Below are 16184 nucleotides of genomic sequence, written 5' to 3'. Positions count from 1 at the left end.
CGAACTTCCCATGTTGCACACGCATGAAACTGATACCAAGCAGACTTATAGCGGTAAGGTGCGTAAGGGCTGCCGACATCAGCAGGCTACAAAACAGCGTAGCATCCCGGAACCTCTCAACGATTACATGGTAGCAGTTGATGACCAATTTGCACGCCTTTTGGCAGAGGTCTCAAGGCTCCGACAACACCGTGAACTGCTTGCCCGCCGTAGACATGCAGCAGGATTTGGCACCGCCACTAGAAATGATGAATCGCACTGAGCATGTCGCGCCCACCAGCTCCTTCCACCGCTCCTCCCAGAGTACCTGCTACATTGCCATATAACTCTACGGTGTCCCTGCTCCGGTTCATGGTTGCCCAGTTATCCAACCTGACATCTGTTCTCTTGTAGCGCTTGGACTACTAACCGAAGATGGCGCGTTCCGGCTTTCCTGGTGTGTTCCAGTGGAACTGTAGAGGCCTCTCCACTTAAGTGTGAGAGCTCAAAACCCATCTTCGCTTGCACAAGCTCCAGGTGTGGGCCATGTTACTGCAGGAGACCAATGCATTGCCAGCAATTCGGGGCTTCAGTGGTTACGCGTCTCCTTCGATGAACGACCATCGTGTGCACAATGCTTCCCCTCCGGGAAAGGCGGCGGTGTACGTTAAGACGAGTTTCCCTCACGTGTGCCTCTCTAGAAACTTGGTGCACCTCGTATCAGGAGGTAGTTGCAGTTGCTGTACAATTACCGAAAGCAACTGTTGTGGTGGTATCCATCTACGTAAGACCAGCGGGTGGCGCTCCCTCCCGTATTAATCTGGGCTGGTTATTGACTGTGCGTAGGAGATACCCCGGGTGTCCGATTTTAGTCGGCGGTGACTTCAACGCCCCACACCCAGACTGGGGCTACCATACTTCGAGCCCCCGCGGCAGGCGTGTGCGGGATGCCTTCGCCGATTCGTTCTTTATTCTTCTAAATAACCCCAGTTCAGCAACGCGCGCTATGCGTCAGACTCACAGTGCCACCTATGCTCCTGATCTGATGTGGTGGTCTAGCCCCGGCACTCCCTCGTGGTACCTTGAGCCTGACTGTTGGGGCAGTGACCACCACCCTATAATCATCGATGTCCATCCATCACGTGCTCGCCAGTTACGCCGCAAGTGCACGGTGGTCAACTGGGACTGTTTCCATGCTATTCTCCAAGATATCCCTGCAGAGTCGTCACCATCGCTTGTTGACCGCATATAATGCACGTTAAACAGGGCTACCACCTGCACCTGGGCAGACGTCGATCGACCGGTTCCGGATATCGGTCTGCTAAACTTGTGGGCTGCTCGCCGACAGGCCGAGCTGGCAGCGTCACGTGATCCCACATCTGCACAGGCACATATAAGATGAATTATATTACAGCCAAGGCTCGCAAATACGAACGCGATCTATCACGAAGGCAGTGGCATGCGTGGTGCGAGTAGTTTTCTGTGAAGTCGTCGAATCCATCTCTCTGGCGAACTTTCCATGCAATGGAACACGGTCACCGTCACCCCGACGCAGGTAGCACCGCATGTTTCGCAGCTAACTTGTCTCCTGATGATTTCTCCCGAGAAGCGGCACGCAAATTCTTTCCAAAATATGAAGTTTTGCCCCCCTCAGCTAACCAGTCTAACTTGGCAGGGATTCCAGCTCACGTAGATACACTGCCATCAGCACCAGATGTCGAGAGTATTGCGTCTCCTTTTACCATGCCTGAGCTGCTTGGAGCAATAGATGAGGCTAAACGAAAGACATCGCCCGGTCCGGACGCCATTCCATATGAGGTGTACAAGAACATGAGTTGTGCTGTCCTCCCTCAACTTCTCGACACCATTAAAACAGTATGGCTAAACGGTTCTGTGCCTGAGACCTGGAAATTGGCCACTGTGATCCCAATTCCAAAAGCCGGGAAGCCACCGACGGATCTTGACAACTTCAGGCCTATTTCTCTAACATCAACACTGTGCAAGCTGACAGAGAAAATGTTAGCCGCCCGACCGTCGTGGTGGCTGGAGCACCATGGTTTCTACCACCCCACCTAAATTGGCTTCCGTCCATTCATCGGCACTGAAGATGGTTTGGCTGTCTTGGCGTCGCAAGTTCTGTCATCAACTCGCAGCCACAGTGTACGCACCGTCCTCGCCATGGATATCGAAAAGGCTTCCGATAATATAAGTCATGCTGCCCTATTGCATTCTATTGACATGCTGCATTTCCCTCTTCGAGAATGCCATTTTATAAAATCCTTCCTTGAAGGCAGGCGATTTGCCATATGCCTCAGTGGTGACTCCATAGGATCATTTTAATCTGTTCGCGGTGTACCCCAAGGCTCGGTGCTGTCACCAACACTGTTCAATATTGCCTTCATTCCTCTTGCATGGCGCTTACATGATGTCTCTGACGTTAAGTTCTTACCGTACGCTGATGATAACACGGTATGGAGCACTCACCATGACCTGCTAACTCAAGCGGCGGCCCTACAGTCAGCCTTAGATATTACCGCCAATTACGCTGTCTGTCGGCCTACAGCTTTCTGTGAGCAAAACTACGTTCATGTCAGTGGCCAACCTCTGGGGACGCCATAAGCTTGCTGCCACGCCAATTCGTCTCCAACCATCTGGAACCCCAGTTCAAGAATCTTGGACATTGAAAATTCTGGATTTGTCAATTCATCAGTCCAGAACGGGTACTGCCTGGCTTTTTAAGGCTAAAACGCAGGCTGCAGACTTTGGCCCTAATCAGACGTATTGCTCCCAAAACCGGCGGCGCTCGCTCCCATGTCGCACGACATTTGGTGAAAGTGGTTTTGCAACCTCGCCTCATTTACCAGGCACAGTTCCAACACTTAACCAGAGCTCAGTGGGATCGTCTGGAAGCCGTCAATCGAGAGGCAATGAGAGTTATTACTTGCCTTTCAAGCATCACGCCGATCGTGGCACTTCAAGAAAATGCTCAGTTAAATGCACTTGACGAGCTTGTGCAGCAGCGCCGTGATGCTCGTAGCCTTAAGGCCACCCTTTTACATTCACCGCGAGCACTCCGGACCTTTGCTTCATCTTACACCATACTGCCGCCGCCACCGTCAGTTCTTCCTCCATGGGACTTTGTGCAGTTGAGCGACAACAAACCAACCGATCTACGTCGCCCAACCTCACCTTATGAGGCATCGTTCCTTCACGAGCGAATCGCGGAACTAGACAGCCACCTACCCCAGGGCTCAATTATTATATAGGTTGATGTCAGTATCCAGGGCTGTGTAACGACGACTGCGCTTCACTGTCCCTGCCAGCCTGCACTTAACAAGACGGCCAGGTTTCGATTCGAGGAACCCCCTACTTCCTTCTGTGTTGAGCTGCTTGCTATACAAGATGCGCTTCGCTCTATAATCGCAGTTACTTTGCTCCCTACAGCTCATATTATCATCCGTACTGACGCCCTTCAAGCAACCCGTCTACTCCGACGCGTCAGCCGCAGCCCAGAAATGTGCCAGAATATACATTGCCTGGCGGCTCCCATCCCGCAAGCCATACGAATTGAGTGGGTCCCACGTGACATACTCAATTCACAAAGATCTCCAGAATCTGCAACCAGCTTGCCAACCCTAACCACGTCAATGCCTCCATTCCTCACTATGGATGATGCTACCCTCCTACTCACAAGAAAGGAACACCTCCGGCGCCGCACACCCGCTCTCGTCCCTCCGTGTGCGATAACCCTCCCCCGCGGTCTTACCCGTGCAGAGGAGGTTGTGCTCCAGAGGATCCGGGTCGGAGTTGCCCTCACTCCTGCCGTTACTCGGACGTGGCCTCAATTTTGCCTCTTGTATACCCGCCCAGGATGTCCAGTCTGACTCACACGACACTTAGGCTGACATTCAACACTTGTGGGATTGCCCGGCATTGAAGCCAACTAGAATTCGCCACCTGGCTGCAGCGGGTCTCCACCCAGACAACCCATCCTCATACATTGATTGGACGCAGGGGCCACATCACCGCTCCCTCCTCGCCTTCATTAGATCGGCACATCTTTCCTGATTTATTTAATACCCACCCACTCGTTTCATTGCTTTCTTTTCTCTTTTCTTCCTAACCCCCCTTATGCCCAGAAGCAATAAACAACGCTCTAAAAAAGCCTGGTGAAGGACGAGGATCTTACAGGGACGCGTCAGCCGTAACTCTTGTAGATAGCACGGTGAGGTACCTTCCTGAAGCAAGGATTCTAGTGTCCACGCCATATTATACTGGACAGGTAGCGGCAAAATGTGTAGACCAACCCATTTACGATCTCATCTTGGGAAGCATTACGGGTGCAAGAAGTGTCGAAGACCCCTATCCCGAGTGGAGGATGCTCGACGTTGAAGAACACCCAAAGGAGGAAAGGCCCGCGACAGCTCAGACGGGTGCAGTCAGTTTCTCGTCGGCAGTGGAGACAAGAGCTCAAGCGACAGCCCGAGCAATGCAGCGTCCGCTCTCTACTCCTGTCACGATGTGCCTGAGCGTAACACCGGGCGAAATTGCAATTAGGCAAAAAGAAAACCCGTGCTTGAAGGCTTGCTTCGAAAGAGTCGGGGAAAGAGTGAAAAGAAAGAAGAGTCGGACGTCATTCGAGTATCAATTGGTAAATGATCTTCTGCACAGGGAATGTATATTTAGTTCAGGAAGGCGGGTCCAACAGCTGTCGTTACCGAGAGATATGAGAGAGACAGTGCTACTCTTAGAACATGACACCATTATGGCAGGACACCAGGGTGTTCAAAAAACGGTGTCTAGGATCACCGAGGATTTCTTTTGGCCGGGTGTCCAGAGTGCCATTAAGCACTTTGTTCGCTCATGTGACGTGTGCCAGCGCACAGTTCCGAATCGAAGGGTTGATCCCGTAGCTCTGGGCAAGACGCCAGCCATCGACCTACCTCTTCAAAGAGTGGCTATTGGCATTGGATAAGTAATTTGTTCTTCGCACTGAAGTACCAGACAGAGTATTAGGAACCGTACTTTTGCAAGAAGAGAATCAAACAGCTCTAGCTATCTCTGGAATGTATCTCGTTGTTGCGGTGTTAATGTATCTAAGGGATTTATCGAGCTTTTGTTGTTGCTCTTGTTGGTGTTATGGGACCATACAAGGGAGTGTGTTGTGGACACCATGTCTATTAAGGATTCTGTATGCACAGCGGCAGTGGTGTGTTAGTGTTCTGAAAACGCAGTTTGGTGTGCAGTGTTAGTGGTGTGTGTTTGGTGTGTGCTGTACCTCTGCGGTGTGGTGTGTGCTGGGTTCAGAATCGCCACAGAAGATAGTCGGTTGGCTGGATGGCTTGGAGATGAGGGTGACGTGAGCAGTTTTTCATGGAAAAACTCTTGAGAGAGGGGGCCCTTGCCACATATAGTAAGTAGCCTAAATTAAATTTTAAAGGAAAAAGGTGTGAAGAAGACGACGCAAATTAACCGAAGAGTAAAAAAGAGGAATAAGCATTCGTTGAGGTGGGGAAGCATTCGGTGAGGTGGAAAGAGATGGTTGGTGGAGAAGAGAAGAAGACGACGACAAGGCTTACGTGGACTAACTCCGAGCCTATAAAACGGCGAGTGAGAGCGAGGCACGGGGAGAACAGCAGAGAAGCGGAGGCTCCGCCAGGTCAGGGACACATCGGCTGGAAGAGAGCGACGCCTGCTACTGCTCCGGTGAGCTCGCGTTCTACGACATCGCATCGTGGACTTCCTGCCGTGCCTGAGCCCGTTCCGGGGAGTCAGCAGAGGACGCTACCACCTGCTACGGCCAGGGGTGTCTCCAGCGCTGTTGCCACCCATCCGGGTGGTGGCCACAACGCCAACACCGGCATCACCTCCACGGGCGCTTGGACCGGGAGCTTATACGACGCAGCCAGCGACTCCGCCAGCAACAGCAGCCCAAGCACGCCGAACGCACCCTCGACGCCGGCTACGGGATCCATAAAACACCGCAGCCAAACCCAACAAAACGTGAACACGAACGAGGAACGCTAGTAGTAGACGCTGATAGCAGTGTGCCCGGGTCGTGTGTATTTATAGTTTTTCTGTTTTGTGCTAGTTTTGTTAGATTTGTGTTCTAGTGTGTGTGCCACGTAGGGTGTATTAAATGTGCGTTTGTGTGGGAACATACACCGCCTAGTCCCTTATTTCTGTCCGAGTGTTCTCCAGAGAGATCCGTGACACGCGCATGTGTATGGGTGAGGGCAGCTGCCGACACCAGAGTATTCTCTGTCTCCATAACTGCCGTGGGTGGTCTATAGAGTGATATCATCAGCATAGAGTGTATGCCGAAGGTTGGGGATAGTTTGTAATTTGCGGGCAAGGGAGATGAGTGTGACATTAAAGAGGAAAGGGGAGAGTACAGATCCCTGGGAGTGCCAACCCAACTAAGGGTGTATGCATGGGATGTGTGGGGATCGAAGCGAATTTCGGCCGTGCGGTTAGTAAAGAATGCTTGAATATAGGTGTACATAGGTTCACCTATGCCCAAAGGGGAGAGCGCCGCCATGATCGCTTTATGGTCGGGCGATCAAAGGCCTTCGAGAGATCCAAGGTGAGGACAGCTTTTGTGTGGCCCAGTATGAGGAGTCAAAAATATCTTGTGTGAGCTGGAGCATGGCGTCCTGGGCCGACAGGTGGGGACGGAAGCCCACCATGCTGTGCGGATAGAGGTCTTGCTCCGTCATGCGTTGGGTGAGTCGCGACATGCTCCAAAAGCTTGCCCAGTCATGATGTTAGTGAGATGGGACGAAGATTTGCAGGTGTAAGGGGTTTGTGGGGCTTGGGTGTGATTAAGATTTTGGCGTGACGCCAGGATTTCGGAAGGGTGCCCTCCTGCCAACATGTGTTGAAGTACCGCGTGAGCTGGGCAATCGACTGATCGTCGAAATTGCGGAGCATGCTATATGAGATACGGTCAACTCCCGGAGTGGAGTTAGAGCGGAGAGTCAGGAGGGCCGCTCTGACTTCTGCTTCGTAATCTCCGCGTCGAGATTGACATTCGGGGTGCCCGCATAGCGGGCAGGGGAATTGAGGTACCGGGAGTTGTATATGTGTTCCTAAGTATGTCGATGAGTGCATCGAGAGAAAGGTCGGTCCTGTGTATAAGGCGTGTGATATGGTGTTGTGTGGTTGTTTTGGATTGCGTTGTGTCAATTAAGTGACGGCGGAGTTGACAACTGCGTTTGGAGGACAGATTGCCAGCCATACTGTCGCAAATCTGTCCCCAGTTGGATCGCCAGAGCTCCTCAGAGTGCTCAGTAATTTGTGTTTGCAGTGCGGCCGCCGCTTTTTAAGGGTACGATTGAGCTTTTGCCCTTTCCAGCGCTCTAGGATGCTATCGTGGGCGTCCCCTAGGTGGGCCAGGCGAGTGTCGAGGGTGGGCGTATCTGGTGGGTGTCAATGTTCGAGTATGTGGGGAGACATCGTACGTGAGTGATGCCACGCACTGGTCGATGTCTGTAATAGGGACGTCAGAAAGGGCCGCCCGTGCGGCGCGGACCGCATCCCAGTTGGTGAGTTTGTGTGTTAGGTGAAGGGTCGTTTTTTGTTTGTACGGTACTTCAACGGAGAGGATGTAATGATCGCTCCTTAATGTGTGATGTGTTGTGTTCCACGTAATAGCCGCAAGGTTGCGGCTCAGTGTCAAGTCCGGGCTGGTGTCCGCGCTGACACTGTTGCCAATTCTCGTGGGAGTGTTAAAGTTGTTGTCTATTGTGAGGCGGAGCTGTTGTACTAAGGACCAGTGTCGCCTTCCTCGTCCCGTGGTGGTGTGGTAGCCCAGTCAGTATGCTGACTGTTGAAATCCCCTCCGATAATCAATGGCTGCTTGCCTGCAATACGATGGAGATCGCACATGAGCGTTTCCAATGAAGCCATCGGATGAGGTGTGTGATATATATTTGCAATAAAAATAGATGGTGTGGAGTGTGAATCTTGTATGATTTCAGTGATCACGCAAGGCGTCTCGGAGGTGATATGATGCGTTTGGTGTGTAATGGAGCGATGTATGAGTGTGGAAGACCTGGGTGTATTCGTTGGGTCCGAGTGAGCGGATGTGTACTGGGAAGTGTTGGTGGGGCATGCGTGTCCTCAAGGAGGAGGATGTGGGGCGTGGGAAGCGTGGGGAGGAGGAGTTGGAGGGGTGCGCGCTTCCCCCGGAAGCGGCGGCAGTTCCACAGCAGAATTGATAAGGAATTAGGTGGTCGCCCCGCCATACTATAGCTTGGGTGGGGTGAGAGTAGGTGGAGCGAGGGAAAGACCTGCTCTATTGTTTGGAGGCGGGTGTCGTACCGTGCGAGGCTCATCTCAACGGTATGCACCATGCGCGTAAATACCGCTTCAATTTGTCGTTCGAAGCATTGGGACAGGTGGTCGATGAGGTGATTAAATTTTGCCTCCAGACGCGCGCTCATTTCGGCCAGTTTAGCGTCCATGCGGTCCTCTAGGAATTAAAGGTCGGTTTGGGTGACGAGTGGTTGCTCTGGTGTACGTTTTTTCTTGGGGGGGGGTGAGGTGGGGGTTTGGGAGTCCGACTGTTCCATGTTTTCACTGAGAGTCTGAGGTAGTGGCGTGGGTTGCGTGGGAGGGACAATTGGCGGAAGCGGTAAAGGGGTAGAAGTCGGGGTCTTGATGAGAGAGGTATGACGACTAACCTCCTCTCGCAGGGCCTGTAGCTCCCGGTCACGAGCGTTCACTTGTGTGGGCGGGGGGTTGAGGGCTTGCTGGTAGCTTTGAGCCTGTTGCCTGCTACTCTGTCTCCCCAGGAAAGTTGTGGAGGTTGTTGGTCCTGGCAGCGACGATACGATGAGCGAGACTTGCCAGAGCGACGAACGCTGGCGCGGTCCGCGTCTCGCTCCGGTTGGCGGGAAGTGTGCGATTGCGGTCAAGCGGGCGGTGATCGCTGTCCCCTCGCTTTGCAATCCTTAGTACCCGTCATGTGGGCGCCTCCACAGAGTATGCAGGCTGGGGTGCATGTCGGGGTGTCCTCTCGGGGGTGCGGGATACCGCATCTTGAACAGTTGTGCATACGCTGAAGGGTGCACACATCCGCGCGATGCCCTGATTTTTTACAGTTTGTGCAAACATCCAGGTGTCCTGTATATAAAGATCAGTTGTGCAGTCCGCCTCCGTAGGAGTTGGTTCGGGGCACCGGACCCGCCCGGAAGGTGATGAGAATCGAACGGGTCTGTCCCATGCGGCGTGCATCAATGATGGGGACGCCAAGGTTGCCCGTGATGAGGTCTTCAAGAATCTGCGCTGGGGTTTCTTGCCAGTAGGCATTAGTGATTACTCCTCTTACTGCACCATCCGGGGGGGGCAATGTAGGCGGTGACGGTGTAGGCTTGGGTTCGAATTGAGATTTGTTTGATGGGTACCAGGCGTAGCGTGTCGGCTTGATGCGGGGTACTCATCGTGCAGGTATTGTTTAGGTGGTGGATAAGCAAGTTGGTGGCGTCCAGGTCTTGGAGGTCCTTTGCTGCAGTTATCAGGGCTAGGCGAAGCTGGCGCGGTTGAAGGTCGTTTAAGTCCCCCGTTGGAACGAAACACGATTTTGTAGGCATCCTTAGGCAACCGCGGCTGCCGTTGCGATCTTTGCGCCGCGAGAGGCGTCGCGCGCAGCTGGGACGCTTGGTGTGCTGAATCTTCAGGACTTGAGCCGGTGGTGGCGTTCGCCTGGTCCTGGATTTTCAGCGCTCCTTTCTGACGAGCAGGTAAGCTCATAAGCTCAGGATACGGTTCCAGTCCCTGGGATCGTATTCCTTCGGGTTGATTGTCTCTCCGATCACGTGGACCTCCATACAGTCGATGTAGGGGAGGTCGAAGCAGCTTAGGCTTAACGCACAGTGGCGTGAAATCTAGTGCGGCAGCTGATTGGCAAAGGGCGGTTTTCGGCCCGTGGTCCCACTTAGGGGGGACCGGCGGCCACCAAATTTAAAAAGATGGTAGCCCTCACCTTTACGAACGGTGCAGTGAAGAAATGGGCACTCCAAATGGCAGTTACTGGTTCATCGCGAGAAGTTGGTCATTCAATTAACGCTGCGTCCTATATCTGCAGTGCCGCTTCTCTGCCAAAAATTTGTTGGGGTGGTGGCTTCCATGCATTATGGAGCTGTGATCTAGAAGCTCTCGCAAATGTGGCGAGAGCTCCTTTCCACAGGGTGTATCTGTTGCTAAACCGTCGCCGTCACTACTGATGACGTGGTTTTTGTGAGGCGCGTCTTTTCTTTTCAACCTTTCCTCTCCTATCTTCCAATACTCCTACTGTGTGCACGAGGCAGGGATTCTCGCTCACGTTGTGTCAGTGGGCTGGCCCCGGCACTGATCTTTCCATTCTTCCTGTAGTAGCAACAACAATCACAACAAAAACACAACATTGTCAGTACAAATGCATGCAGCCCACAACCCACAACTCTGTGTCACCACCACCACCTACCTAAAAGCGCGACTGAGGCGTCCGATGAGCAGGGGCCAGTTACGCGCCCTTCCTTTCCTCAAAATAATCGACGTCTAGAACGTTAACGCCAGCGCCAATGAACACAATTATCGCTGACAGCTTTCACATTGCATATCCTGAATTAGCTGAGCTAATCTACATTCATTCATTCTACAGTCTATTGACGTCGAACAGCTCCATGCCACCTTTTGTATTTTACTTCCAAGAAGCACGGGCATCGTCCGCCTTCAGGAAGAAAGATGCCATGTTACGAAAACGAAAATGATTGGGGTAACGTTAATAGACCGGAAGCAGACGGAGTGGGTGAGGGAACAAACGCGTCTGCTAAAGACATCCTAGTGAAATTCAAGAGGAAGAAAGTAGTTTGGGCAGGGCTCGTAATGCGAAAGCAAGATAACCGCTAGTCCTTAAGGGTAACGGAGTGCATTCCAAGAGAAGGCAAGCATAGCAGGGCGCGGCAGAAATCTGGGAGGGCGGATGAGATTAAGAAGTTTGCGGGTATACGCTAGGCGTAGCTGGCAAGTAGTACTTGTAAGTGGTTTTTATTGAAATAATATTAAAAAGGAAGGAAACGATTTTTCTAGCCCCGACATCTGCCATCGATACTGAAGCAGCTGAGCTGGGACAGCGGAAATAAAGGATAGCAGGCAGAATGGAGAAGTGAAATGAAAGAGGTCAGGAGACAGGAAGCCAGGATAGGGCGAGAGGCAATATACACAAACCATTTACACTACGAGAACGTTTCCAGGTTTTGCGCATGATTAGTTCATGATGGAGCACATAGCTGGCAAAGCGCAGGGTTAATTGAAGAGTCATTGAAGAGGCCTTTTTTCTGCAGTGGGTGTAGTCAGGCTGATGATGACGATGATGTTGAAGCGCGGCTGCCGTGGTCTTGTCGGATTCTGGATCAATTTCGGCCGGCCGGGATTTTAACGTGCTCTGTCATAGCAGGAACCTGTGAAAAAATAAAAAAACGCTGAAAATGTTTCACTGGCTCTGATTTACGACACATTACCGCAATTTGCGCCAGCTTGCCGAACCCCGCCCGCGGTCGGAAGAAAACGGTCTAGCGACTACTAGTCCGCCTTCACACTCTCTCCTTTGTCGGGTGGTCGCTCGACACTTCTGCCAGAAATCTCTGGCACGTTCCCAACTTGTCAGTTCCTCGGCGACACCTTTCACGCCGCGGCTTCGTGCCCCACCACTCCACTTTCTCATCCCCTTTCCTCATCATTACGAGAGAGGCCTGGGAGCAGTACCTGCTCGGCTGCTCCACTTTGGAAGCTCAAGGCTCCTTGGTGGCGCGAGCCCGGGCAGCAGTCCTCTCCAATAGCGTGGAGGCGACAAACATTTATTAACCAGTTTCAGAGTCGTGAATGTGTTTGGGCCCCATTGGCCCTTTCCTTTCACAATATAAGGTGGATCTCCTATTCTGGGGCCCCATTGGCTAGCAACGCCTCCCGCTACCGTTGAACCAAGGCCCTTTGAGACTTGAGGTCTTGAAACACAAGCAGGGCCACTCCCATTCCTCTCTGGTGGAGTTGGGGGTGATGGTTGGGTTGAACGGCACCCGCAAACCAAGTGAAAGGTGTTAGTCACCTCCCCTGGGTTTAAATGCTTAAACACCGCCGGTCACAGTAGAGTGTTGGTGACAATTTTGACGTGGAGCTCGTCAGCGCGTTACAATTCCATTCTAGAGACAGGGTAGCGCCGGTGCTGCTCGTGGTAGTAATCGGTAATGTCTTTCTGTTCCAATGTAGGGCCAGATTGTATGATTGGGAGCAGGCTTCCAAGGACAGGGAGAAAGCCCAGGGAGTCCCAGAGAAGGGCCTGCCGGGACTATCGCGTTTTAATGGAAGCGAAACTCATAAGACGATCATACGCTGCTCGCTACCAGTGCCAGGTAAAGAAGATTCGCAGGTGGTCGAAATTACCCCGGAGCATTCGACCTAGATAACACGCAACACTCTACTGAATATTATAGGTACACTCTCAGCCCTTACCTTATCCCACAGTCATCCCTTCTTCAGCCCAGTCCTGCCTGCTTGCTTTGCCCACAGCCCTTCGCCTCTACCCGTCACATCCTCTCTCTCTGCTTGGATAGACGCTCCACTTGTAGGGCTAAGGTTCTTCAAGACTTGAAAGGACTGGGAGACCCTGCTGCGCTCAGAGGACACGGCCATACAGACCATCACCACAGGCCGGCCCGCTAGTATTATGGACCTTAGGAACATAAACACTTGAGTGCAGTGGGCTAGTGGTAGGCGGTTTTCCTATCTCTCTCCGTGCAGAGGTGGGGACATTATTTTGTCCCTGACTATTTTGTCCCTGGCCTAGTTTTTTCTTCAAATTTGAAGGCGTCCAGTCCCACAATGAATCTAGTATCAACAGTCATTTTATTGATTACTTGCTCCTTCAGCTGTAGCATGACATCTAATGCTGATAGCTTTGATCTGAAGCCTACCATGGTATCAGGATAAAGAATTAGATCTTCCATGAATGTATTCAGTCCAGTTTAGATTACATGCTCCATCAATGTTCCAATGCAAGATGTGATGGAAATTTGTCAAAGATACTTAAAGCTGAGCTTCTTCTCTGACTTCGGAATGAAGACAAGGTTCGCACTTTCCCTGCTTACAGTAACTTTCCCTTATCCCAAGATTCTTGTATACAGGTTGTAAGATTTCGAATAAAAGCATCGTCAAGAATTCTGAGCATCCTGTTGCTGATTTTCTCCGACCCGGCAGCAGTTTTGGTTCTTAGGTAGATTATTCAGCGCTCACTTCCCCGACATAGACGAGACTGTCCATGTCAGGGTTTTCCGAGCCCGCGTATTCAAAGAGACTCACCTCCACAACAGCTGAGGTTGCGATCCGTAACCTCGGCTTTAAGTTCCTTTGTCGGACGTTTATATTTATTCACCAGCTTTTGAAGCTGCTGTCGAGCCTCCGATTTTGTTTTCTCTACATCCAATAGATGTCGGAGTAGTTTCCACGTTTCGGCACTGCCAATATTTCTATCCATTTGTTCACAAATATTACGCCACTTAAACTTATTGAGTTCCTATGAATGCTCTTCAATACCTTTGTTCAAAGCAGCAGGTTGTTTTCTGATATTCCTGTCACCTCTTTTCTGGCTAATCTTTTCTTCCATACTATCACGATATGTCTGTCAACGACTTCCGGATCATCTTCAAATTCAATCTTTTCGGTGGCGTCCTGAACATATTGAATACCTTTCTTGCTCCAATCGTTAGTATCATTTATTGGGTCCTTTCTCGACCTGATACTTCTAAAGGTATCCCATTGTATAATCTCAACTCTCCTCTTACTGATGACCGGTGGGCCATTCCCAACTATAATATCTAGTATCCTATGACCGCTACCTAGGTCTTCCCGCTGTTGCACCATGTGGCAGTGATGCCACTACCGACCAAGGTGAGACGTGGTGTCCTGTCCTCGCACATGCTATTTTCCTTCCTAGTCGGCCACATCGTGTCCATAATGAAGATGAGCCCATGTTGCTGAATTTAATCTCATAGATCTCTGCCTTTAACATCCATGAATTTATAATCCAATGCCGTATGGTGGCGCATTAAAATCGCCCACAATCATGAGCTGATTACTTTTTGAAATAACCTTGGTTCTAGTAAAAAGATTTCTAAAGTCACATTTGCGCTGCCTGGGTAACTATACACGTTCAAGATAGAAAGAATATTTTTTGCGATTACGAGAGATGAGTTTGACCAAAAGATGATAAAGCTGCGCTTTCCCCGTCTCGTGCTGTAGCGTTTAAATGTCTTTTACAAAGGCAGTCATATGGGTAGCGTTACGCGACACCGAAAAAGATTTCTAACCCGCTAATTAAGCATTTTTCTCGCACTCCTGTAGCGCCATAACCTCAGGTCGAAAGCCATTGGTGAGAAAGGACTGCAAATTCACGCGTTTACGCGAGAAACCTCTCCAGTTCCACTGCCAAACTGTGTTATGACAGTGGTGCAGAGCCATCTTGTGAGATTAGTTGAGCCTCTTGGCAGATCCATTGTAACTGCCCGCCCCTACTACTAAATTCAAGCTTCATTTGCTCTACAGCAGTGCCAACCTGTTTCAGCAGCTCAAGTACCATTTGAAGCATTCCATGCAACGACTATGTTTAAAACTCAAGAGCTACAACTCTCGCTCCATGATTATCCCGGATGTCTGTTTCCTTAGCCCTATTATTATTTAAGTGTGGAGGATTAGCTCGCCGGGATGTTTCCTGTCCCGGTTCAGGTTTATTCGCTAGTTGTTTCTTAACCTCCTCAAATTGTTTGCGTAATTATGCATTTTCCTCTTGTAAAATCTTGTTTTGCTGTGAGCATTATTAATTTCTGCATTAACATCCAGGATGACCTTATTTACCCAACCCACCTTTTGTCCCGTATACTTTGTCTTCACTTGTGTGCCTTCACTGCGGTCCTGGGGTTTCTGGGTGTAGGTTTCTTCTTTTCCAGGGATGTCAGTCGAGGGAAGGATTCCGAGCGTCCTCTCGACTTTCTGCGATGCATGGATTCATTTCTCGAACGATCGCTAAACCAGTCTTTCCTGTGGTGCAATTGCTTTTCTGCGTCATCCTTTGCATCGCTCTTCTTTCTCTCTCGCTTCCTCCTCCAGCTTCATTTCCCACTGTCGCTTCTTGACTGTGTAAGGGATTCGGAAAAGTGCCTTGCACCTCTTTGCTCCGGTTATGTGATCCATGCCACACAGCCGCCACCTCGGCATATATCGTGGTCACTCATGGGAGGTTGCCTTACACCCTGTGCACTTTGCATGTGGACAGTCGCACACGTATGATCGATGTTCTAGCTCGGCTCACCAACACTTGCAGCATACTTCATATCTCTTCTTGTAAAGAAAGCACTTCATGGGCGCCCCGAAATAGATCACCCATTTCGGCTCACATTCGTCAATAAAATTGCTGTTCAGCGAGTTGGAGTTACCCATTCTCCTCGCACTAAGAATGGGAGGATTCTGCGGATGTGAGAAAGCCAATTCTAATTCTTTCTCAGACAGCCTCACATTGAGTCCGCGTACCACTCCCTTGCCACAGATTTCGGGTGCCGCCATATTTTTCGACACCTCGTTCTTCTTGTCGAGCTTTATGGACTTCAGCCCCAACATTTTTTTGGCATCGTCCCCGTTCGGTATGCTGTATATCGGTGTTCCCTGCTTGTCGTTCACGACGATCCTGTCCTCCTCGAGACCTTTCCGCCACAGAATGGCAGCCGCCGTTCTTATTACTCCGCCAATCACTGCCACCGATAGCTTTGCTAGGGTCAGTCCTTCTTTGGGCCTGATAATAATCTTGTGATCCACGTCCGAAAGACACGGCAGGGGGGACGCTACCGACCGCTCCGCGCTAATAACGAAGTAAAGAAAGGCAGTTCTGAAGTACTTGCTGCCATAAAAGCTCTCGCTAGTACGATGAAAGCACGTCGCGCTTAAGTGATGCCTTCACATAATGATGTAAAAGCCAGTGAGAAACTGTTGGAAGAACGAGTGTCTGACATCTTTACGAGATTAGTAATTTCCGAAGAAAAACTAAGCACTCTCGAGAGTAGAGAAAATGTCGATTCGACCGAAGTTGTTCGCGTTGTTCCTGAGGCAGTGAAGTGAAAATGCTGCATTGTAAGACGCCTTGAAGACTTTAGGGGTCGATCACGCCGTGAAAATTTAAT

Source organism: Amblyomma americanum, chromosome 1 (assembly GCF_052857255.1).
Source record: "Amblyomma americanum isolate KBUSLIRL-KWMA chromosome 1, ASM5285725v1, whole genome shotgun sequence".
Taxonomy (NCBI): domain Eukaryota; kingdom Metazoa; phylum Arthropoda; class Arachnida; order Ixodida; family Ixodidae; genus Amblyomma; species Amblyomma americanum.
The sequence above is the reverse complement of the archived record's forward strand: the minus strand, read 5'-3'. Positions refer to the sequence as shown.